Source organism: Nelumbo lutea, chromosome 4 (assembly GCF_056320005.1).
Source record: "Nelumbo lutea isolate HS-2025 chromosome 4, American lotus-T2T, whole genome shotgun sequence".
NCBI lineage: Eukaryota > Viridiplantae > Streptophyta > Magnoliopsida > Proteales > Nelumbonaceae > Nelumbo > Nelumbo lutea.
The window spans coordinates 64,647,146-64,671,626 of NC_142687.1; the positions used below are offsets into that span (position 1 = coordinate 64,647,146).

The 24,481-nt window shown below is 39.3% G+C and overlaps 1 long non-coding RNA gene across 1 annotated transcript; it reads left to right on the forward strand.

The window, feature by feature from the left end:
* The first annotated feature begins 4,540 nt into the window (after window positions 1–4,540).
* LOC148860884 (uncharacterized) lies at window positions 4,541–7,048 on the forward strand. The gene is made up of 2 exons (XR_016112549.1): window positions 4,541–5,907; window positions 6,373–7,048. It is a non-coding gene; the product is annotated as an uncharacterized LOC148860884 (long non-coding RNA).
* The last annotated feature ends 17,433 nt before the right edge of the window (window positions 7,049–24,481 follow it).

Genomic DNA, 24,481 nt, shown 5'->3' on the forward strand with positions numbered 1-24,481 from the left:
CTAAAAGGAACATTTCTTTTCTTGGAGTTCTCTATGCTGTATCTTTTGACTATTTTGTCAATGTAATTTCATAACTTTATCTGCAACAACAGCTAAGTATGGCTTTTTCTTTAACCCTTCCTTCCCTTGGCAGAGCTACCCTCTTCTGACGCCAAGGCTTGATGTTTCACTATTAAATGAAAGAATTGAAAATCAAATTCTTCAATCAAGCAAACCAGATGCATGTCTAATTCACAAGATAACTAAACATTGAAACATAATAGCTATTGTACCCATTAAAAAGGAGAAGAAATTAGATAGTTACGGTTAAGTCGTTCATTCCAAATGGAAGAAACATAGTCAAATGTGTAACATGCCTCCAAAAACCATTTTGAAGACTCAAAATACGAACTAAATTGGGAATTGCTCTTTTTCTCCAGAACTCACAAATCAAATTGAAAATTTCTTTTCTGGCAAATAATCAAATTGGAAATTATTCTTTGCTTTTCAGCACTCCAAAATAGTCAAATTGGAAATCCAATTTGTTAATTTCTTTACAAAATAGAAATGAGATAAAAATTGCACATATATTCCTTTTTTATTTTTTAAAAAACTAAAGACAAATCACAAATTGGTTGAATTTCCCTCATTCAAAAACTAGCATATAAATCAATATAACCCAAATTTAAACCAGATCTGATATTTACTTTTTTAACTCAACAACCAACCCCCAAATGCAAGACTCCCACAAATTGATTTTCGTTTTCTGAAAATACAAAACATATTTCTAAATTAAATCCTGTGATGTGCTCTAGAATAAAAAGGCAAACCTGGAAGCAGGTTCAAACCTTGTCTTGTTTTTTTTTTTTTGAAAAATCATAGCATAGGCCTCATATCAGATTTATAATTGCTCTAAAAACCAAAATCATTGTTGATATTTTTGATAAACCAACATAGATTTACGTTGATTAGATTAGGGTTCAATCAAAACTAGGAGCAAAAGCAAAATGTCCAAACAGTCCAGTATACGACTCATTAAAAAAGAATCCTTAGCAAGCCAATTATCACATCCATGATGCAAAATAATAATAATAATAATAATCTTGGTTCAAATCGAGATCTAAATTAGGGGAAGGGGGAAGATTCAATTAAAAAGCAACCAAGATAAAAAAATATATTTTCCCCTCAAAAGATCTACAATTATTTCTTCTATGCCATGCAACAAGATTGGGATTTTCTCAAAAAAAAAGAAAAAAAACCAAGATAGGAATCCATGGAGATTTGATGAGAATGAAAATTATCATATATTTATCCCTTAATATTCAGTCTTTTATGCTTATTTAGTGCCTAATTGGATTCACTATTTTTATATTTCGATTTAGGGCACGAAATGAGGCGTTTGGAGAAAAATAATGCTCATCGGGTAATTTTGCACAGTTATAGCGCCGCATGGTAATTTGGACATAACTCTCCCATCCGGACTCCGATTGAATTGATTCAAGATGCATTGGAAATATAAAGACAAATTCTACAACTTTCATTTTTTGAGTTTTGATAGATCCGAACTGCATCGAGATCAAAATCGGGCCCGAAGTCTCTACAAATTAGAAGAGAAGCCCAATTCGTAGAGAAGCCCCAGTTCGTGGAGAAGACTAGCTCAATTCAGCATGTAGTAGTAGGGCCCACTCATCATTCCTAATAAAATTAGGATAAGAGTCTTAATAAGATCTGATTTTTATTGTAATCTTAAAGAAAGAAAAGAGATAGAGTACAACTTAGTTAAGAGTTTCTATTTAGAGATAATGATAAGATTAGATCTGAATTAGGAAATAGGACATTGGCTTTTTGAGAAAGAGAACTCCTAAGAGGAGATGAAAACTGCTTCCTCCTAAGGCTATATAAAGGGGGGTGGACTAGCACCCAAGGCATCATCAAATCTTGTAAACAAGAATTCAACAAAAAGGGAGAAAAGAAGAAGAATACACCCCCTCATCTGGAAGTTGCGATTACTACATGAAGTGTGTGTAAGCTTTTGATTTCTGATTGAAAGGTTAGGGAAGTTTTGATTCTTAAACATTGTGAGATCTAATTGATTTTTATTTCAGTTCACTGCTTATGGGTATTCATATGTTTTCTGCGATTTCCTATGAGTATTATTTTTATTGATTAAGCAAGAAGGATCCCTTGCTCATTCAATGGGAATAATATATGACCGATTGAACCTCCAATTCCGTATATGACTCGTAGGTTTAATCATGGTGGCAACTGATGAGAATAAAAATTATCATATTTTTAACCCTTAATATTCAGTCTTTTATACTTCTTTAGTACTTAATTGGACTCATTATTCTTGTATTTTGAATTAGGGCACAAAATGAGGCGCTAGGAAAAAAACAAATATGATTGGGTAATTTCTCATAGTTTCGGTGCCGCATGATAATTTGGTCATAACTCTGCCATCTAAACTCCGATTGAGATGATTCAAGATGTATTAGAAATATAAGGAAAAACTCTATAACTTTCATGTTTTGAGTTTTGATAGATTCAAATTGCATCGAGGTCAAAATCAGGCCCAAAGTCTAAGTAAACTCGTAGTAGAAGCCCAATTCGCAGAGAAGCTTTACAGCGGCCTAAATCGTTGAGAAAGCCCAATACGAATTTAGCATGCAAGAATAAGAAATCGGCTGAATCATCAGAGTTTTATAAGATTCAAATTCTTGTTGTATTTCTAAAACGAAAAAGAAAGAGAGAGTTAGAGTCCATCTTAGTTTATGATTTTTGTTTAGAGATAAGGATAAGATTAGATTTGAATTAATCATTATCCCATTAGGGAATAAAGCTTTCTATTTTTGAGAAAGAACTCCGAAAAGGAGTTGGAAACAACCCCTCCTCCTAAAGCCATATAAAAGGGGGGCAGATTAGCACCCAAGGCATCAAAAAAATCATCCAAAGCTTCAACCTTCAAGGGAGCAATCAGCAATAAAAGAGGAAGAAGCAGAGTTCACCCCCTCTCATATGGAAGGTACAGTTTCATCATGAAGTGTGTGTAAGGTTGTATTTTCTAGTTGAAAGGTTAGGGAAACTTTGATTGATTAAACATTGTGAAATTTAATTGACTTTTATTTCAGTTTATTGTTTATGGGTATTTATATGTTTTCTACGATTTTTTGTGAAATTATTTTTATTGATTAAGCAAAATGTGCCCTTGCTCATTCAACGAGAATAATCTATTGCCGATTGAACCTCCAATTTCATATATAATTGGTAGGTTTAATCATGGTGGCAACTAACATAATTGATTGCAAAAAAGTTTTTGATCTATGTTAGAAAGATATATGATCTAGTTTAAACAGTCCGAGCTTGTGAAATCGTTGACCAGAATTGAGTCTCTCCCCTCTTAATGTTATTAATAGATTAAATTCTAAGAGCTTGTTTTGGACTATCTATTAATAAGAGAAGCAATCAAAGAGCTTGTTTTGGTTGCCGAATACTACGGGTAGAGGCTGGTTGTTAGAGCTTGTTAATGATTATAACTAATTTATTCATAAACATATGAATTTATCATTACATCGATGATTAATGATAAGAATTTGAACTTGTCCCTTCAACCAAAAACTATCTTCCATCGATTTGATCATTGCTTTCTTTTGTTTCATCTTAATTTCCTTGTCTTTACAACAATCCCCTACTTCGTTTACATGGAAACAAATCCACCCAATCCTTGTGGAGACGACCTTGTTCATCAATATATACAAAACATTTAATTTGAGAAAGGCCTTTTATCTTTGGTTGGATTCGACACCCATCAACAACTAACATAAATTGATTATGGACAAGTTTTTGATTTATGTTAGGAGGATATATGATTTAGTCTAAATGGTCCGAGCTTGTGAGATCGCTGACCAGAATTGGGTCTCTCCCCTCTTAATGCTATTAATATATTAAATCTTAAAAGCATGTTTAGGACTGTCTATTAATAAGAGAAGCAACCTAAGAATTTGTTTTGGATTCCGAAAAATACGAGTAGAGACTGATTGTTAGAGCTTGTTAATGACTATAACCAATTTATTCATAAACATATGAATTTATCCTTGCATCGATGATCAATGATAAGAATCAAGGCTGAACTTGTCCCTTCAATCAGAAGTTATCTCCCATCGATTTAATATTTGCTTTATTTTATTTTATTCTCCTTGCTTTTATAACAACCCTCTTTATTTTCTTTTCTCTTGAAAATAAATCCACCTAATCCCTGCGAAGACACCTTGTTCATCACTATCTACAAAAATATTTAATTTGAATATAACTTTTATTTTTGGTTGGATTCGACACCCACCACGACTTGAAAAAATTAAATAAAGTTATAGTGAATAAGGCGGGGTCTACGACATTACTGCCCAGCATTCGAATCCCAACCCACTATCCAACACGGCCCAAGACCCGACCCAAAAAATCCCTCCACTCAACTCCAACTCCAAATCTAAATCCAAAATTTTAGTTATTAAACGACTAGAAAATCCTTTTTTTTTTTTCCGGTATTTAACAACTAGAAAACCTCAAACCTGTATAGGTCGGTGGGTGTCTGCCTATTTAAGTAGAAAACAGAAAAAGAAAGAGATTGAATTTGTTTGGAGTTGGAAGCTTGTGTTAATCATCGTTGTTAACATTGCACAATGGGCGGAGGAGAGGTGCAACAAGCCAAGGATTGAAGGCAGAAGAAGAATCAAGTGAGAAAGGCTGGCGTTTCCGAACTCCACCTAAATCGGCAGCACCCTTTTTAGTTTTCAATCATGGGAAGAAAATGCGTAACCAGACGTTTTTCAGCCTGCCAGAAGGACGTTATTACGTCAAGAGCATACTGGAGATGCGAGGGATGGAATGTTTGGCATCTTCCAACGGCTGGTTAGTTTTATGGGATGACAATTTCTCTGCTTTGGCTCGGACTGTTTTCTCTGGAATCCTTTTACACTGGTAAAATTACAGCTACCGTCATTGAATTTGGAGCGATCCGTTTCGATTTACACCTCCGCTCTGACATGTAACCCGACCTACACTGAATCTGATCTCAGCAAGTGTGTGGTGATATTGTTTCCTAGAACAGAGGAGCCTTACATGTTTGCCCGGCCTGATGACCACCAATGGATTCATCAAGATTTGCAGGAACAGTTGGGCAGTAAGATTATGACTGCCGCCGGTTGTGGGGCCAAAGCATGTGTATACTTTTAAAGAAAGACTAGCTATTATAAAAGTAGGAGTTGCTGCTAGTAGAGGATCCTGGAACCATATAAACGCCATAGTACGAGAGTTTTATTTGGTAGAATCTTGGGAGACATCTTCCTAGTTTGCAAGATATATTTGGGATGTGCGCTTCATGAGGTGGACAATTTTGAAGTCTTCATGTTTGATTTCTGTAAATTGGTTTGAACAGTGGTGGAAAGCCTCGGAAGTCTTGCTGGGAGGATGCAAGGATTGTTCGGTATCAATATTATCTGCAACTGCAACTGCAATAGGGATCAAGGCAGATTGTATTTATTTCTTTCAATACAATGATAGGAGTTTGAATGCTTTTGATATGATTGATGGAAGCATCTCAGTTGTTCTTCCCTGCCCTAATGTAGTTTGCCAATGGATCCCACCTTATTGGATATACCCTTAGCTTCTCTTTCTTTTTATTTTTTATTTTTTATTTATTTCTGTTAATATTTTTCTTAAGATTAAATAGTTTCTTATTTCCTATGTAAACTCATCATCAATATACAAGAATGTTATCCTTAATTATTTCTAGTGTCCTTTAATTTATTTTTAATGGTTCTAACCTTTTATGGTTAATCTTGAATCCGATGACCAAAGTTTGCTCCTTTCTTGGTCTCTTGTATTGCTAAAAGAACATACACGATGGCTCCGATCCGATTCGGAAATTTGTATAAGGTGAGTTTTGTTTCACTTAATTCAGGGGAAAGATGGGATTTGTATGGATTCTGGTCACAAAATTTTGTCGTTTTCTTTGGAAAGATTGGCGGTTTTTTTTTTGGGTTTTATCTGAAGGATTCTCTATAACCATAAGATCGTTGTGAGTCTTTCTCTGCTGATCCCTCCTCCTTTTCCAGGAATGTGAAACTAGAGGAATAATGATTTTCTCTAGTTAGATCCTATCTGGAAATTTATAAAGAATGAATTTTTTCCCTTTATTCACGGGAAAGTTGGGATTTTTATGGATTCTGATCATAAAATTTTTGTTTTCTTTGGAAAGGTCGGGTTTTATGAAGGATTTTCTATAAGATAATTTTGACACTCTTTCTCTCTCCCTACAATTCCTCAATCTCTAATCACGAATTCGTTCATAAACATCAATTTATATTCTTTCTTCTTCTTCTTTTTTTTTTTTGTATCCAGATCTGTATATTTCGGCAGGGTGATCTCCCTATGCTTCTCCAACAGAGCGTACGCAGCCTGCCTAGCGAGTTGTTTAGCGTACTTGTATCTACACCACAGGATGGTTCTCCAAGAGTCAGCAGGACGGTGATCCTTCCTTATGTCTGGATCATCTGTTGCGCCACCCACATGAAGATACTTTAACAACTGAAGCCGAGGTGAATATCGGGCGAGCTTTAGTGAAACCAAGGTGGAAATCAACCGTGATTTGGATTTCTCATGGTGAGGGAATACTGTCTAGCCGGCTTCGTGAATAAACGCAATTCGATTGCTGTTGCCCTGTGTTGGTAGGTTGAGGCCTCAATCTATGTCCTTGTGGTGCACATCCCTGTACCCAAGGCATGGCTCAAGAGAAGAAAGTGGGGACTGGGGAGCGGAGATGCGGTGGAATAGGTATGTATGGCAGTGGAGAAACTCAGAGCTGACCTGCTGGTCATGGGAAGCCATGGCTATGGGTTCTTGAAGAGGTGTGCAGACCATACCATCTAGGTTTAATTTCATTTATTCTACTTTTTCTTTTGAAAATTTGAAAGAAGAGGTAAAAGAGTCACAAGGTATATTTAAGTCTAATTAAAAAATCAAGCCTCGGGGTGCATTTGAGTCAATTTATGAAAACTGAAAATATGTTTTAAGTCTTTTACCCTGATTTTTTCTGATCAACTAATTTGGTTTCACAAATTTATTTCAAAATTTTACTTACAATCATAATTTTTTATTTTTTATTGTAAACTAACCAATCCCAAATTTAACCACCTACTAGAAAGGATTGGAAAAAGAATAATGGGATACGAGAAGAATGAGGACTTGGGTTGTTTAGGGAAGAACGGAAGCGAGAAAAAATGAGAAGGAAAGAAACAAGACTACTTGATGCAGGACCCACCTAAACAACAGCTAATTAGGTGGTTAAAATAGGTCCTAAGCAAGTTGGAAACAGGCCCACAAAGCCTTTAGCTTGTTAGTTCGGAACTTAGCCTTGATTTGCCCAACAAATTAGGCTAGGCAGAACTTGAAAGAGACTAAAATAATCAATATAACATGTAAAACTGGAAATGATAAATTGGTGAAGACGAGGTCATAGAGCATCTAGGTTCATTAAATAAATGGATGGAGCTAGTGGGAATGGATTCTATACTACATGGGGAGGTCTGCAGAAACTTGGTGATAAAAAGTTGCAAAAGGAAAGAAAGGAATATGATGGAAAAGTAAGAAGAGGAATGAAGAAATTCAGGGGACAATCCCATAGTCGTCACCTTCATAAGCTTGCAAGAAGGATGAACAAGAAAAGCACCCTGAGGAATTGATTATCAAATTCTTTGGTCCAACACAGAAGTATCCAAGAAAACACCCTCTAGAGAAATTAACAACTTAAGGTCAGTGGTAGTTTCTAAGCTCATAATACCCCTATGGAATCCAAAACCGCAGGTGCGACTGTTAGAGCAAGAGAATTGCAAACTTACAAACGGGTTCACTCTTATTTGATGATAAACCAAAAAGGTTTGGAAAATGCTCCTTTTGAGGTGGATCCCTTAACCATTAACCAATGCTCCTCCCAAAATTTAACCTTGTTCCTTGCACAAACATCATATGGGATGATGTGACAAAAGATAGGTGAGAGATTGAAGACTGCTCTTCCCACGGTAAGTAAAAGTGGTTTCAGTAGATATCCTTGCATCTGAACCATTAGGTAACATTTCATGAATGTTTGCCACCACTTTATGCCACAACTTGTCAACCTCAAGAGGGAATCTTGACAGTCATTTCCTTAGTAGGGTTGAGTTCCTTTACAAGTCTTCGTGTTGTTATCCCCCTTTGCCCTAATGCTATAGATGACCTCCCATTTCACTAAACGGTTCCCCTTAGATTGCCTTGAATCTAAAATGACCCCCTTTGTCCTACTAGTCCCTTCAACTTGCAGTAGATCACTTCTTTCTACATGTTCTGTAGATGGTCTTCTATGCACATGACCAAATTATAGGACACGGGAAAACTATTTTCCTATCTAGCTAGACAACAGAAAATAAATTTTCTTTATCTTCTCTTTTTTTTGGTCAGTAATTTTCTTTATCTTTTTCACTAGTTAACCAAACCAGTGATTTAAAAGACATTTCTCAGGCTAGGCACACAGGTGAGACACATTTTAAGGCATGCACCCTGCCTATGCCCCAGGTGCAGCACTTTCAAAAGGCATATGCCTGATGCACCTTGCGTTTCAGCCCAGGCGTGCATTGAAGCTTCCATATTTGTTAATGTTGCTAATTCATTCATCCTAACAAAAAATATTTTCAAAAGACACTTGAAGCTGTAAAACCTGTTTTTATAAGGATTAGGAATTAATACCCTGATATGGACTTGTTTGGGCTTGTCTTGAGGGGCTTGGTACAAATGCGTACAATAAGGAATGCATAATGTTTAACATCACATTAACTATTTGAAGTAATGCAATTGGAAAAAAAGAGATTAAGAGTTTTCATGCATGAATATGTTTTATATATTTTAATTTAGATAATAGTTTTTTTAAAACACTTATTTTAAAATTTAAATATATACTTTAAAGTAATTTTGTGTTTAATATCTTTAATACTTTGCATTTTTTTTTGCATTTTTGCGCCTTGCTTAAAAAGCGACTCTGGATCTCCTGCCCATGCCTACCCACAATACACTATCTCTCCATGTGTGGTTGCGATTAACATGGGTAGAGTTCTCGTGGGCAGGAGATCCAGACTCTTAAAAAGCATGTGCCTTGCCTTGTGCCTCGCACCTTGGGCACAAAATGGCCCTTGTACTTTATTTGTGCCTTGCGCCTTTAAAACACTGAACCAGACACCAGATAGGAAAACCATTTTGATTCCTTTCCTTTCTTTTCCATTCTCTTCCTTTTTCTTTTTCTCTTCCCCTTTTGCTTCCTAACCAAAACAACCCTAGACTTTTTATTTTTCCTTCACTAGAACCCCATTTTGTCATATTGGTCATGCAGTCAATTGAAATGGCCATAGGGTAAATCTATTATTTTAGTTTTTATTTCATTTTTTTGATAAAACGAAAAACTATTACTCAAAAGAAGAGGCAACAAGATCCAAACCAGGAGGTGGGCTTGCCCATTTAAACATGTTCGTGTAACAATTCTTTGCTATCTGAGCTAAATGATGGGCCATTATTAACATACTGTGGAATATAACAAAAAATTACAGTATCAAAAGAAGATTTCAAAGATGAGATAGTATCCAAAAAAGGATTGACAGTCCAAGGGAGATGTGAGACTCCAAAAGATAGTCTATAATGATCTTTGCATGAAACAAGATCAGGACTTTTTCCACTTTTCTCCACAAGCTACTTCTAAAGCTTTAGAAATAGCCTAGACTTCCGCCATCATTGCGTCACCACATTAGTTTTGCTTCCCTCCTGCTGCTGCCAAAAAAAAGGACTTGTTACTGTCATATACACATAAACCAAAAGAGTTACCAGTGTTATAAATGACCCCACCATCACAATTCATAATGACATCAAAAGAACTCAACTCAGGTAATCTTATTGAAAGGAACCTCCCTCTCATCATATTGCAGCACAGGATCAGCAACAGAAGAATTTAGCTTCACAAAGAAAAGGCTTACAGAGTTAACAGATTTAAAAACATTATTAAAAGTTGCATCATTCCTAGGAGTTCAAATGATATAAAGCGCAACCACCAGCCAAGATAATTAAGTCCTCTATATCCTTCCCTTGACCAAACCAGCATCAAATAAAAGATAATTAAAAAAGCCAATGACCGAATTTGTGCTCAAGTTTGAAAGCCCAGCTCCCCAAGGGGAGGCTAAAAGAACAGCTTTAACGAAAGAGCAATTACAAAACAAACGAGTCAAAGGTTTATCCTGGTTATTTTCCTATTTGCCCCTTGCTTGGCTAAACAATCAGCCATAGCTGTGATGGAGTTTATGCAGAAAGCAACCTGGAGAAGATTTTTGAAGGCTGAAGCTAAAAACCTTTTTCTTTGAGAGGTTCAAAGTAAAAGGGAATGTAACGTTGAAGATCAGAGAAGTGAGGAAAGCCAAGGTTATGCTAGTAGGTATGGAGATGGTTGAGTGGCTCAAATTGTTCATGGAAGGAGCACTACAGTCAGCAAACATACAGACTGGAAGAGCTCTAAAGAACAACAAGATTGAAGGTAGCTAGTAGAAAGAAGATGGAATACAAAAGATAGATTCATTGCTCTGACTGAGTTTTTTGGAGAAGGAAAGAAGCAGCTCGTTTGCATTCCTGAAGGTAGAAACGGCTGGTTTGGAGGAAGATAATAAACATTCTACAGGACTTCTTGAAAGAAATGAAGGAACGTACCAAGGGTGTTCAGTTTACTGGAGAAACAAGTGGATCCCTAAGTGAGAAGGAAGCAAATTCTGGGAACACTCTGGTGAATGGCTTGGGAAGAGACAAGATGGTTTTCAATACAATAGATTTACTTAAGAACCTGAAGGTAAAGGGTCCAATAATGGTCATCCCTTACAAAGACTGTAAAGCATTTTTAGATCTGTTGGAGGAGGTCTTATTAGTTAGTGGTTCAAACTTCCTGTTGCAGACTGGAGCAGCTACAGTGATGAGGAGGTCTCCTAGCTCAAAAGTGAAGGACCTCTTTGTTAGACAGTCTTGTGTGCCCTTAGTTTCAATCGGATTTGATGTACTTTTGTTATTTAGTGGAAATAAATTAAAGTGCATGTTTGATTCATGTTGTTTGGTATAATTCTGTGTAAGACCCTAAAACTGGACACTTATAGAAACTTGTGTTAGTTTTAAATGTTCACAGCAATTGGATAAGTCTAGGGAGATTTATCCTGCCAAAGCTGATACTGGTGTGCCACCAAGTGTTGGGATGGCTTGTTTCGGCCATCAGGGTAAGACCCAAGGCGCATGCAGTATGGGATTGCTTGAACCCTTGAACCGGACCAGATTTTCAGTATTGCCCTAGACCTTGGAGACAGATGGGAAAAACTGGAAAGTTACACCTGACCCTTATACTCGATTATGACACATCACTAGGTGTCGGATCGAGCTGTCTTTGATGTGTCAATCAGTGAGATCCTTAGTGGGGGTCAAAGCCTGGACATGTTGGGATAGTCTGAGAATTCATCTGAGTGAGTGGTCATAGTGATAGGATCAGCCCCTTTGTCGGACAATGGTAATGATTGGTAATGCACTCTCTCTGATGGAAACCAAACTACTGGTAGTTGATTTCAATCGTTGGAATTTTGTTTTGCAGATATATATATATATATATATATATATATATATATATATATATATATATATATGTGTGTGTGTGTGTGTGTGTGTGTGTGTGTATATGTACGGTTTCAAAAGATTTGTAAAAGGTTTTAATTCCTGGGATCCATGTGAGTAGAGAGTGTGGCACTGTTTCTTGCAGCCAAGAGAGAGGTTTTCTCTTGTCGGGCAGTGCTTGATCATTAAGGGCTGAGAGGTTAAGTGTAAGACCATTTAGGATAATAACCTGATGGGCTCATCTTGCACCTGCCCACAGTCCCTGGGTTTTTATAAGATGGCTTGGCCCAAGGACCACTTAATGTAAGTGTTGGGCCCATAGGGTCCATGTGATGGGCTCAAGGGGGTCACTGAGTCTTTTAGTGAATTCGGCTGGGCCTTGTAATAAAGGCTGGGCCGAACCCATGTGGCTGGTGTGTTGATCAATGCTTGGGTCCCACGCCATACAAAAAAGCCCAACTGGGTAGCAAGTTGGAAACAAGTTAAACACTGAACACTTAATGGGCCAAAAGCCCATTTCGAACTAGGCTGATATGATCACCAGTTCATAGGGCGAATATGAGATTAGTGTTAGTAAAAGGATTGGGTCTTTGACCTTATCCACTCTAAGAGACCAAATTCAAATTAGATTTGAATCTGGTAACCTCCTGATAAGATCAATTGTTAATTAACTTAATCTGCAGATAGGATTAAGATTAACCTCTATCAAAATACTGATTTGGATTGGGATAACTCCCAAAATATTGGGAGGTTTCTTAATCAAGAAGAAAGAGGAGAAAACCCTAGCAGAAATATCAGATTTCAAACTAAGGGGTTTGAGTAAGCACGAAACACATCCTGCAATCTGAGATTTGATCTCTCACAGACTCCAGAGAGAAGAGACAATTCTGCCGTCTTCGTCCCTAGACTTCTCCTCCTTCAGCCGCCGCCACTACCTGTTGGAAGATTGGATCTTTGCAGCAACAGGAAGTAAAGAAATCAGTTCTTGACAATAGTCTTGCAAGAAAGACAAAAGGATTTGGTGTTCAAGGTTTCCAGAGGGTTCTTGTGAAGAATCCAGTGTGTAGGACGCACCCTGCTGGTTCTGTTCCATCCACAGCTATGTCATCTTCAGCAGGAGCGAATCTTGGTTACTTCTTTGGGCGTGAACACCAACTTTGGGAGATATTATTTCTCCAGATCAGGTATAATCCTTCCTGTTTTCTTTGGGTTCAGATCTGGTTTGTTTATGGTTCAAGTAGGATCATTGAATAATGTATTCTAAATTTAGGGAATATGATTCCTAGTTGGAAGAAGGTAGGATATTTTTTTGAAATTCGCCCCCCATTCTGCACCTTTCTTAGCGTCCATTAGATGGATCCTACCATTCTTTCAGTGGTATCAGAGCCACAGGTTCGAATCTTGAACCAAAAGAAAATCAGATCTGACCCTGCGTAGATGAACAGTAAATGTTCTGCCAAGATCTGCACAGATTGCTTTCCTTTTTTTTTTTCAAGAAATGGTTTCTTGTTAAGGGCGTTTGATCTGAAATTAATTTTGTTAAATCCAAAAATTTATTTAGAATTGTTCTTTATTTATTTTTGATTTAATGGACTGTTCGAGATCGCAGTGCAGATTTGGCGCAGATAGTCTGCGCACCCTTTTTTCTTCCTTTCATTATTATTCGGTCTGTAAATAATTTTTTTATTTTTCTAGACTGAATGTATAGGATTTGATCAAGAATGTAATTAATTAATAGAAATAGGATTTCTGTTTTTTATTTATTTTCTTGATTAAAGAAGAAGGAAGAAGATGGCGGCGCTGGAGATTTGCAGATGGAGAAATCGCATACTGCGATTTACAGTTTATGAAACTGTAACTTTTGTGATTAACCTCTATTTTGCAGGTGGTACGAACAGTCCATATTTTTTATTTGTGATTGTCTAAAATAAAAAATTATTAATTTCAGATCTCTCTTGAATTAATTCTTGAATTGAAAATCAGTTTTGGACAATTTCGGACTAGATTGGACCAAAATTGTTTGGACCGAATCTGAGATTCGAAGGGGGATGTTTTTCAGTCCATATTTCTCACACTGATTATACCAAATCTGATGTTCAATTACAAGGATTAATTCGGCCCACCTGTAAAGCCCAGTTTTGAAGGGTTAAAACTGCAAAAGCCCATTGTTGTGAGAAAAGCTGTATGGTCCGAACTGCTAAGTGCAATTCAGCCCATACACCTAGTAAACATTAATTGTTAATGCTTTAAGTTTTAAATGGGCCATTCGCTGGGCTTTACAACAGTTAATTGATTGGATCAATTCTTCCTTTACATGTGATGTTTGGATGTATGATGTGCTACGACCATGGGCCATAAGCACTTGGCCCATGTTAACTCGTTAGTGGCTCTTGCGCATACCATGGCTGAATGCACATCATTGCCATGGTGTCCCTTAAGGTCATTGGATGACTCCTCTCTATTTGGTGGGCCCCACAACCCTGAAAAGGGATGTGTATGGAACCCCTAGCCGATTGAGACCCACCAGAAATCTGGCTTTATGAAAGCCAGTGGGAGCAACTTTGTTTTGACCTAAATTAGAACTAGGGCGTAATTTTGTTCCCTCCAAGCAAATATGAGTGCGTGTGATAGGGAGATCCATTTGATAGACTCTCTAAAGGCCTTCCGTCATTAGCACAATGATGGGTCCATCAGTAATGAGGAAACGCACCATAAAATTGGGCTATCCATTTGCTGTTAGATCTATTAGAGTGTTTCATTAGATGATAGGGGCGTCATAGACCGATGTGGGAGGGGCTTCACCAGAAAATGGGAACTCTCTCATGGTACCTTGGTGTAACCTGAATATGATGGGTATGCACTCACTGGAAAGAAATGTTTACCTGAAAACGGCTCTGAACCTTGTCTGGCAGAGGCGAAAGGGAAACTCATCTGATGAGTGGATATGATCCGTCACAGAAAGGTGGTGGGGTTATGCAGCTGAAACAGTTGGCTTCACGCAGCCTATGTGATTTTTCACATTTCCAGAGACATTCCGTTGTCTCCGTCATTGAGAAGGGAGGGAAAATCTTAGAGATGAATAAATGGGAATGGAACATAGATTAAAAGCCATATCTATGTAGGTAACATGAATCAAACTAAGGTTGTGGACTAACGTTTTTGCTGTTTTATCAGAAAATGGCAAACGGTCAATTTGCAAAGCTTCTAGATGATAACAAGCTTAAGGGCCCAAACTATGCCGACTGGTACAGAAATCTTATGTTGGTCATAACATCTGAAAAGTTAGATAAGGTGGTGAAAAATCCTGCCCCGGAACGTCCGGGTGATAGAGCTTCTGAGGCCCGTAGGAGGGACTACCAAGATTGGGAGGATAAGAACTCCCTAGCCCGCTGCTTTGTCATTGCCTCATTAGACAACTTAATACAGAGGCAGTTGGACATATTGGACAGTCTAAGAACAATGTATGAAGAGCAGAACCGTTCTACTCGACAGAAGGTCCTGAAATTGTTCATGACCGCGCAGATGTCCAAGGGGTAGAAAGTTCATGACCATTGTCTTCGGATGATGGGATACATTAATGAACTTGAAGCTCTTGGATCCAGGCTAGATCTTGGTACGCAAGTGGATGCCATCCTGAATTCTTTGCCCTCTTCCTTCAATGCATTCACTATGAACTACAATATGAATAAGCTGAATGTCAGCGTCCAGGAACTCAGCAATATGTTGCAGAGGGCCGAGGATCTTTTAAAGAAGGATGAGCCTGTGGTTAGGCTTGCTGAAGCTAACAGATCGGGCAAGAAAAAGAGAAAGGCAAAGAAGCCCCAGAAGAAAGCTGCCAAACCCAAGAAGCAGAAGAAGAACAAGGCATCGGATGTCTGTCACTTCTGCAAACAGACCGGCCACTGGAAGAGGAACTGTCCTGCCTACCAGGAATCTATGAAAGGTAACATCGAAACTTGTGTCATAGAAACTAATATGTTAGTTACTTCTGTGTCCTAGTGTGTTGACTCCGGGGCTTCAACTCATGCGTGTAACTCATTGCAGGGGTTCAAAGTTAGCAGAAGATTGAGTGATGGCGAGGTGACACTATTCTTGGGAACGGCTGCAAGTGTTGCAGCTGCGGCGATAGGAACCGTAGAATTAGTTTTTAGAGAAGGAGTCCTTGTACTTAAAGATTGTCTTTATGTACAGAACTTGAGAAGAAATTTAATTTATGTTTCTAAACTGTGTGCTAATGGAAATACTGTTTATTTTAGTAATATGATTACTGTTAAACGGAATAACAAATTCATCGCATGCGGGGAACTGGAGAATGGTCTCGATGTTCTACATCCTTCTCTAGAAACCAACCTAACTGAAACTACGTCGGTCAAAAATCCCAAGAAAAGGAATCGTGATACAGTTAGGGAGAGAAGTTAAGATACGGAATCAATACGTGTATTTCATCACCTTTATAGATGATTTTTCACGATATGGTTACGTGTACCCAATGAGACACAAGTCTGAATTCTTTGAAAAGTTCAAAGAGTTCAGACAGGAAGTCGAGAAACAGTTAGGGAGAGAAGTTAAGGCCCTTCGATCGGATCGAGGTGGCGAGTATCTCTCTGACGAATTCAGGGACTACTTAAAGGACAATGGGATAGTTTCACAACTAGCTCCTCCTGCTACACCACAACTCAACGGTGTTTCAGAGAGGAGGAATAAGACCTTGTTGGACAGGGTCCGGTCACTTCTCGTACGCTCAGAATTACCCATATCCTTTTGGGGATATGCATTAGAGACTGCTATCTACTTGCTGAATCGGTTTCAACCAAATCAGTTCTGAAAACTCCATATGAACTATGGACCGGAAGGAAGCCAAGTGTAAGACACTTGAAGATTTGGGATTGTCTTGCACGCGTTAGAAAAACAAGTGCGGACAAGTTGGAATCCAAAATCAGTCGTTGCCTATTTATAGGCTACCCAAAGGATTCAGTGGGTTACCTATTCTATGACCCAAGTGAGCAGAAAGTGTTCTGCAGTCGAAACACTCAATTCTTAGAATCTGAATACATCATGGACACTCACCATCAGGAAATAGTTCTTGATGAGGAGAGCTCACGAGTAGTGGGAGATGTCCCACAAGTTCCAGGTAATGACCAACCTAGAAGGTCCACCCGGGTATCCAGACCACCAGTCCGATATGGTTATGACCAGGATACCTACCTGGTGGAAGCCTTGACTAGTGAAGAGGATCCTGTGACTTACGCGAAAACTATGTTAGACATAGATTCCCAGAAGTGGGTGGGGGCCACGAGAGCTGAGATGGACTCGATGGAGACCAATGGAGTCTGGACTCTAGTAGATCCGCCCTCCGAGGTAAAAGCAATTGGTTGCAAATGGATCTACAAGAGGAAGAAGGGCCTCGATGGCAGGATTGAGACCTACAAAGCTCGCTTGGTGGCGAAAGGGTATACTCAGAAAGAAGGCATCGATTATGAGGAAACCTTTTCGCCTGTGGCCATGCTTAAATCCATTAGGATCCTGCTAGCTGTATCACCATACTATAACTACGAGATTTGACAAATGGATGTCGAAACCGCGTTCCTGAATGGAGATCTTAGTGAAGATATCTACATGCAGCAGCCGCAAGGCTTTATTACTGCTGGTCAGGAACACATGGTATGTAAACTCAACAGATCCATATATGGACTTAAGCAGGCTTTTAGGAGTTGAAACATCCGTTTTGATTCTGCCGTCAAAATGTTTGACTTTGAGCAGAATTCGGATGAGCCCTGTGTTTACAGGAAGTCCAGTGGGGATAAGATTATTTTTTTAGTATTATACGTGGACGATATCCTACTCATTGGGAATGATGTAGGAATGTTGACTTCGGTCAATGTATGGATGTCACAGCAGTTCTCTATGAAAGATCTTGGAGAAGCTTCATACATACTGGGTCTTCGACACTATAGAGATAGATCGAAGCAGATAATTGGATTATCCCAGGCTGCTTACATTGACAAAATTGTCAAAAGGTACAGAATGGAAAACTCCAAGAAAGAAAATGCTCCTTTCAGACATGGAGTAATTCTCTCCAAGAAGATGTCTCCCAAGACTTCTGAGGAGATTGAGGGCATGAGAGACGTTCCCTATGCCTCAGCCGTAGGGAGCATCATGTATGCCATGTTGTGCACTCGCCCGGACATAGCTCAGGCGGTGAGTGTGGTAAGTAGATTCCAGGCTAACCCAGGGTAGGAGCATTGGACTGTTGTGAAGAACATACTTAAATACCTTCGTAGGACAAAAGAGTTTTGTCTGGTATTCGATGGTAGTTCACTACAAGTTCTGGGGTATACCGATGCCGATTTCCAGTCGGATCCAGATGATAGAAAGTCTACATCTGGGTATGTTTTCACGATAGGATCGTGTGCTGTTTGTTGGAAAAGCAGCAAACAGGGGTCCACTGCAGACTCCACAACCGAGGCCGAGTACATTGCCGCAAGTGAAGCTACCAAGGAAGCCGTGTGGATGAAGAAATTCATACACGAATTGGGAGTGATTCCGTCCATCACATCACCCATCCCGTTGTTGTGTGACAACAATGGAGCGATCGCCCAGGCTAAAGAGCCTCGGGCCCACTCGAAGTCAAAGCACATCGAGAGAAATTACCATGTACTGTGGGAGATCGTTGGTAGAGGGGACGTCCTAATTTAGAAGGTAGCATCAGCTGATAATGTGGCAGACCCATTGACTAAGCCACTGACACAGAAGGTGTTTGAGAAACACGTGGAAATATGGGACTCCGGCTTGTACCAGATTGGACCTAAGTGCAAGTGGGAGCTATTAGACAGTCTTGTATGCCCTTAGCTTCAATTGGATTTGATGTACTTTTGTTATTTAGTGGAAATAAATTAAAGTGCATGTTTGATTCATGTTGTTTGGTATAATTCTGTGTAAGACCCTAAAACTTGACATTTATAGAAACTTGTGTTAGTTTTAAATGTTCACAGCAATTGGATAAGTCTAGGGAGATTTATCCTGCCAAAGCTGATACTGGTGTGCCACCAAGTGTTGGGATGGCTTGTTTCGGCCATCAGGGTAAGACCCAAGGCACATGTAGTATGGGATTGCTTGAACCCTTGAACCGGACCAGATTTTCAGTATTGCCCTAGACCTTGGAGACAGATGGGCAAAACTGGAAAGTTACACCTGACCCCTAGACTCGATTATGACACATCACCAGGGCTGTCTTTGATGTGTCAATCAATGAGATCCTTAGTGGGGGTCAAAACCTGGACATGTTGGGGCAGTCTGAGAATTCATCTGAGTGAGTGGTCATAGTGATAGGATCAGCCCGTTTGTCGGACAATGGTAATGATCGGTAATGCACTCTCTCTGATGGAAACCAAACTGCCGGCAGTTGATTTCAATCGTTGGAATTTTGTTTTGCAAAATAATATATATATATATATGTACGGTTTCAAAAGATTTGTAAAATGTTTTAATTCCCGGGATCCATGTGAGTAGAGAGTGCGGCACTGTTTCTTGCAGCCGAGAGAGAGGTCTTCTCTTGTCAAGCAGTGCTTGATCATTAAGGGCTGAGAGGTTAAGTGTAAGACCATTTAGGATAATACCTGATGGGCTAATCTTGCACCTGCCCACAGTCCCTGGGTTTTTATAAGATGGCTTGGCCCAAGGACCACTTAATGTAAGTGTTGGGCCCATACGGTCCATGTGATGGGCTCAAGGGGGTCATTAAGTCTTTCAGTGAATTCGGCTGGGCCTTATAATAAAGGCTGGGCCGAACCCATGTGGCTGGTGTGTAGATCAATGCTTGGGTCCCACGCCATACAAAAAAGCCCAACTGGGCAGCAGGTTGGAAACTAGTTAAACACTGATCACTTAATGGGACAAAAGCCCATTTCGAACTGGGCCGATACGATCACCAGTTCATAGGGCAAATCTGAGATTAGTGTTAGTAAAAGGATTGGGTCTTTGACCTTATCCACTCTAAGAGACCAAATTCAAATTAGATTTGAATCTGGTAACCTCCTGATAAGATCAGTTGTTAACTAACTTAATCTGCAGATAGGATTAAGATTAACCTCTATCAAAATACTGATTTGGATTGGGATAACTCTCAAAATATTGGGAGGTTTCTTAATCAATAAAAAAGAGGAGAAAACCCTAGCAAAAATATCAGATTTCGAACTAGGGGGTTTGAGTAAGCAAGAAACACATCCTGCAATCTGAGATTTGATCTCTCACAGACTCCAGAGAGAAGAGACAATTCAGCCCTCTTCGTCCCTGGACTTCTCCTCCTTCAGCCGCCGCCACTACCTGTTGGAAGATTAGATCTTTGCCGCAACAGGAAGTCAAGAAATCAGTTCTTGACAATAGTCTTGCAAGAAAGACAAAAGGATTTGGTGTTCAAGGTTTCCAGAGGGTTCTTGTGAAGAATCCAGTGTGTAGGACGCACCCTGCTGGTTTCGTTCCATCCACAGTTGTGTTATTTTCAGCAGGAGCGGATCTTGGTTACTTCTTTGGGCGTGAACACCAACTTTGGGAGATATTATTTCTCCAGATCAGGTATAATCCTTCCTGTTTCCTTTTGGTTCAGATCTGGTTTGTTTATGGTTCAAGTAGGATCATTGAATAATGTATTCTAAATTTAGGGAATATGATTCCCAGTTGGAAGAAGGTAGGAAATTTTTTTGAAATTCACCCCCCATTCCACACCTTTCTTGGCGTCCATTAGATGGATCCTACCAAATCTTTCACTCTCAGTGGAAGATGGGATAACCATAAGGCTTGCTGGCCTACCCTTCCATTTGTGGAAGGTAGATTTATTTCAATCAATTGCCTCCTTGTGCAAAGCTAAACTGGAAGCTGTGTTTCTAAAAGATCTTCGATCAGCAACCATGATAGTAAGCGGAGTAATGCCTGAAGAAATTCCAGGAGGAAGGAAGATGAGGAGGTAGAAGAAGACTACCTACATGAATGACAGATATTGGTGCATTTTAAATTAGCTGAAACTATCACAGAATTGGAAAGCTTAAGGAGAGACAACAAGAAAGGATTACCCGAAGAGTTAAAATGGAAAGAGTGCAAGCAAAGGCAAAGCTTCAGAATTTAAAAGAACCTTTGCAGAGGTTGTGGCAGGTGTGTTAAATGCAGATCCAGACTGTCAAGGCTCTTGGATTGGTGGGAGTGAAAAGGGTTGAGCAGAGAGAAGTAAAGGTCAATTTGAAAGTCCAAGGAGAGAATGGACTTAAAATGACTTTAAGTAATAAATGGGCTTACGAAGCAGGATAAGTGTTTGGGTTTGCAAGGTGGGCCATTGGATGGGCCAGGTGGGATAAGTGGTAATGGGCCAGGTGGAACAAGTTTTAATGGGCCAGGCAGAACAAGTGGCAATGGACCAGGAAGATTAGGGAGGTCACGTGACTCCTTAAGTCACCATACGACTTAAGAAAAAGACAAAAAGAAAGGGGACAATATCTTGGGTGTATCATCGTCCCCCATCCAACCTGATTCGAGTCTTTCTCTGCTGAGAGGCTCTACTGCGGAAAAGTTTGCATGGGGGTCAAGGCTGGTCTGCTACTCAACCTCCCCTGAACGACAAATCCAAGGTATGATAGAAACAAATAGGAAGTTGGGGGTTTTGACTCAGATTGGGTAAGCTGTAAAGAGGAGAAATCAGATGAAGAGTCCTATGACCAGTCTAATATCCGCAGCGTTAAAAGCAGTACAAGAACCAAACCTTCTTTAGGACAAGATTGCTCGTCGAAAACTCTTTGCTGACACCAACCAAACCTTCTTTGGAACTTCAGAAAAGGGGCGGTTTGAAAGGTTCTCTCTTGAGAAGAGAAAACACCCCATTCAAAGGCAGAGAAGATCTTTCCCTCTCTGAGAGGCAAAACTAGGGTGATTGTAGAGAACTTTCAGTTTCTCATCAATCGGAAAGCAAAGCTGCAGATGACTTCCCTTCCCCTGCTAGCGGTTCGATGTTTAGATTGGAGAACTCCCCCAACATCAGCCGTGTTCAGAGTCAGCCTCCTTTGCATGACAGTCCTCCGTTTCTGGGTTCTGGTCTGGTTTGTCAATTTTTAGATAATCCTATTTGTGTTTGGGCTAATCCTCCCCACCCTCCTTCTGTGTTTGTGGTCCAGCCTGCAGGTGACACCTATTCTTGTTCAGCAGCTGCCAATCCTAGTGTGTCGTTGGAGGCAACAGAAGTGTCAGGAGATACTAAGGTTGTAGAGGATTCTAAGGAGGAAGGGGAGAGAATCTGGGAGCTAATAATAATGCATCTCTTTGATAAGTTGGTTCAGGTAGAAATACAATCTCAGAGTGGGTTTGGAGGAGGAAGGTAGCAGTCCAAATCTGATGTGTTTGGAGGAGGAAACGGAAGAAAGAAAGAGTGGGTTGAAAGTCAAAAACACAGAAGGAAAAAAACAGGAAAAAACAACAGAAGAAAGAGGTAGGAGAAAGGAAAAGAATGGAAAATAGGAGTTAGAGTCACCGAAAAAAAGAAAGATGATGAGTGAGGTGGAGAGGCTGAGGTGTGGAGTTGTTTATGAAAAAGGGGGTACAAGCAGAAAAGTTGAAGATAATCAATTGGAATGTAAGAGGGTTGGAGAGTCAAAGATGAAGGGCGATTAAGGAAGTTTTTAGGAAAGAAAAGTTGGATATTGTACTAATTCAAGAAACAAGGTTGGAAGATGTGGAAAGAAGATGGGTAAGAAGTTTGTGGTTAGCTAGAGGCTAAGTTGGGCTTTTGCATAGTTGTGGGGAGCCTCAGGAGGAATCCTAACAATCTAGAAGAATGAGGAGATGGACTGCATTGAAGAATTGATTGGCAACTTTATGGTCACAATGAAATTTAGGAGGAAAGAGGATGGGTTAGAATGGGCATTAGTTAATGTCTATGGTCCAAATTCTTACAGGGAAAGGGAAGAGTTTTGGGAAGAACTAGTAGGCATAAGGGGTCTTTGGAGTGGTCCTTGGTGTTTGGGGGGTGATTTTAACGTCATTAGATTTGTGAATGAAACAACTAATCCTATCCATGGGATCACGTCTAGCATGAGAAAATTCAACCTACTTTGAGCTAAGAGAGATGACCATGCTGCAAGCCAGTTTCACATGGTCTAACTTTCAAGAAGATCCCCTGTGTTGTAAACTAGATAGATTCTTATTCTCTACTGATTGAGAGATTGCTTGGAGGGGAATGGTAGTAAGAACACTTCCTAGACCAACTTCAGATCACTATCTAATTAGGCTCTCACAAGAGAAACTAGGAGGAGGACCTTGTCCTTTTTGGTTTGAGAACATGTGGCTACTTCATCCTGAATTTCTAAAGATAGTACGACAATGGTGGGAAGAAGATCAGGTGGAGTTCAGATGGAAAGGATATAGATTATACAGAAAGCTACAAGTTTTGAAAGGTAGGATCAAAGAGTGGAACAAAGAGTAGTTTGGTAGAGTCGAAGAGAGAAAATAATGGATTGCTAAAAGGATTCACGAATTGATTTAGAGGAAGCAAAAGAATATTGAGAGTAGAAGAAAGGGGAGAAAGGTGGAACTTGAAACAAGAACTAGAGGAAATCATTAGAAAAGAGGAGATAAGTTGGAGACAAAATTCTAGATGCAAATGGCTCAAGGAGGCGATGGAAATACTAGGTTTTTTCATACCTTGGCAAATGGTAGGAGGAGGAAGAACATTGTGGAGAGGCTGGAATGGAATGGAGAAGTGCTTACAAGGGAGGAAGAGATAGCAAGAGTGTTTGTGGACCACTTTAAAACCATTTATGACAGTCCTAGCATAATGAGAGGGGACACCTCTGATTTTTAGTGGCAAACAGGTAGTAGAGAACTAATGGAGGAATTGAAAAGAAATTTTGAGATCCAAGAAGTCAAATATGCTATTTTTTTAATGGAAAGATCTAAAGCACCGGGTCTAGATGGTTTCACAATGGCTTTTTATCAAGATTGCTGTAAATCATAGGTGGGGATTTAATGGAAGTGTTTCTAGAATACTTTGAGAGAGGTAGGATAAACTCAGGTGCCAATGATACTTTTACAACTCTGGTCCCCAAAAAGATGGATGCAAGACACCCAAATGATTTTAGACCCATTAGTTTGATACTTTGATTGATAACATGTATAAGATCTTTGCTAAGGTGTTATCCTCAAGAATTAAAAATGGTACTTTCTTATTTGATCTCTCCAAACCTGAGAGCCTTTGTGTCTAGGAGACAAATCATATACCAAATCCTTATTGGCAATGTGTTGATTATAGAAAGAGAAAAGGAGAGAAGGGGTTGATTTGCAAACTTGATTTGGAAAAGGCTTGTGACTTTAGATTGGTATTTTTTTTTTTCTGAAAGTTTTAAGAAGTAGTGGTTTTGGAGAAAGGTGGTGTAGATGGGTAAAAGGTTGTGTGGCTTTGTGCCACTACTCTATTTTGGTGAATGGGGTAATTAGGGATTTTTTCCCTGCAAAGAGAGGTCTAAGACAAGGGGACCCTCTCTCTCTCTTTTTATCTTAATAGTGGACGTTTTGAGTGGTATGATCTATAGAGATGACTCCAGAAATCTTTTTAATGGGTGGAGAATTGGGAGGCAAGTAGTGGTTACTCATTTACAATTTGTAGATGATATAATTTTCTTTTCTAAGGGAGAGCCTGAGGAGATGGTCAATCTGAAAATGTTGGTAGAAGGTTTTGAAATGGTCTCTAATTTGAGAGTGAATTGGAATAAAAGTTGGGTGGTTGGGATTAATAGATCAGATGAGGAGGTGGCTTCTTTGACTAGGTTGTTAG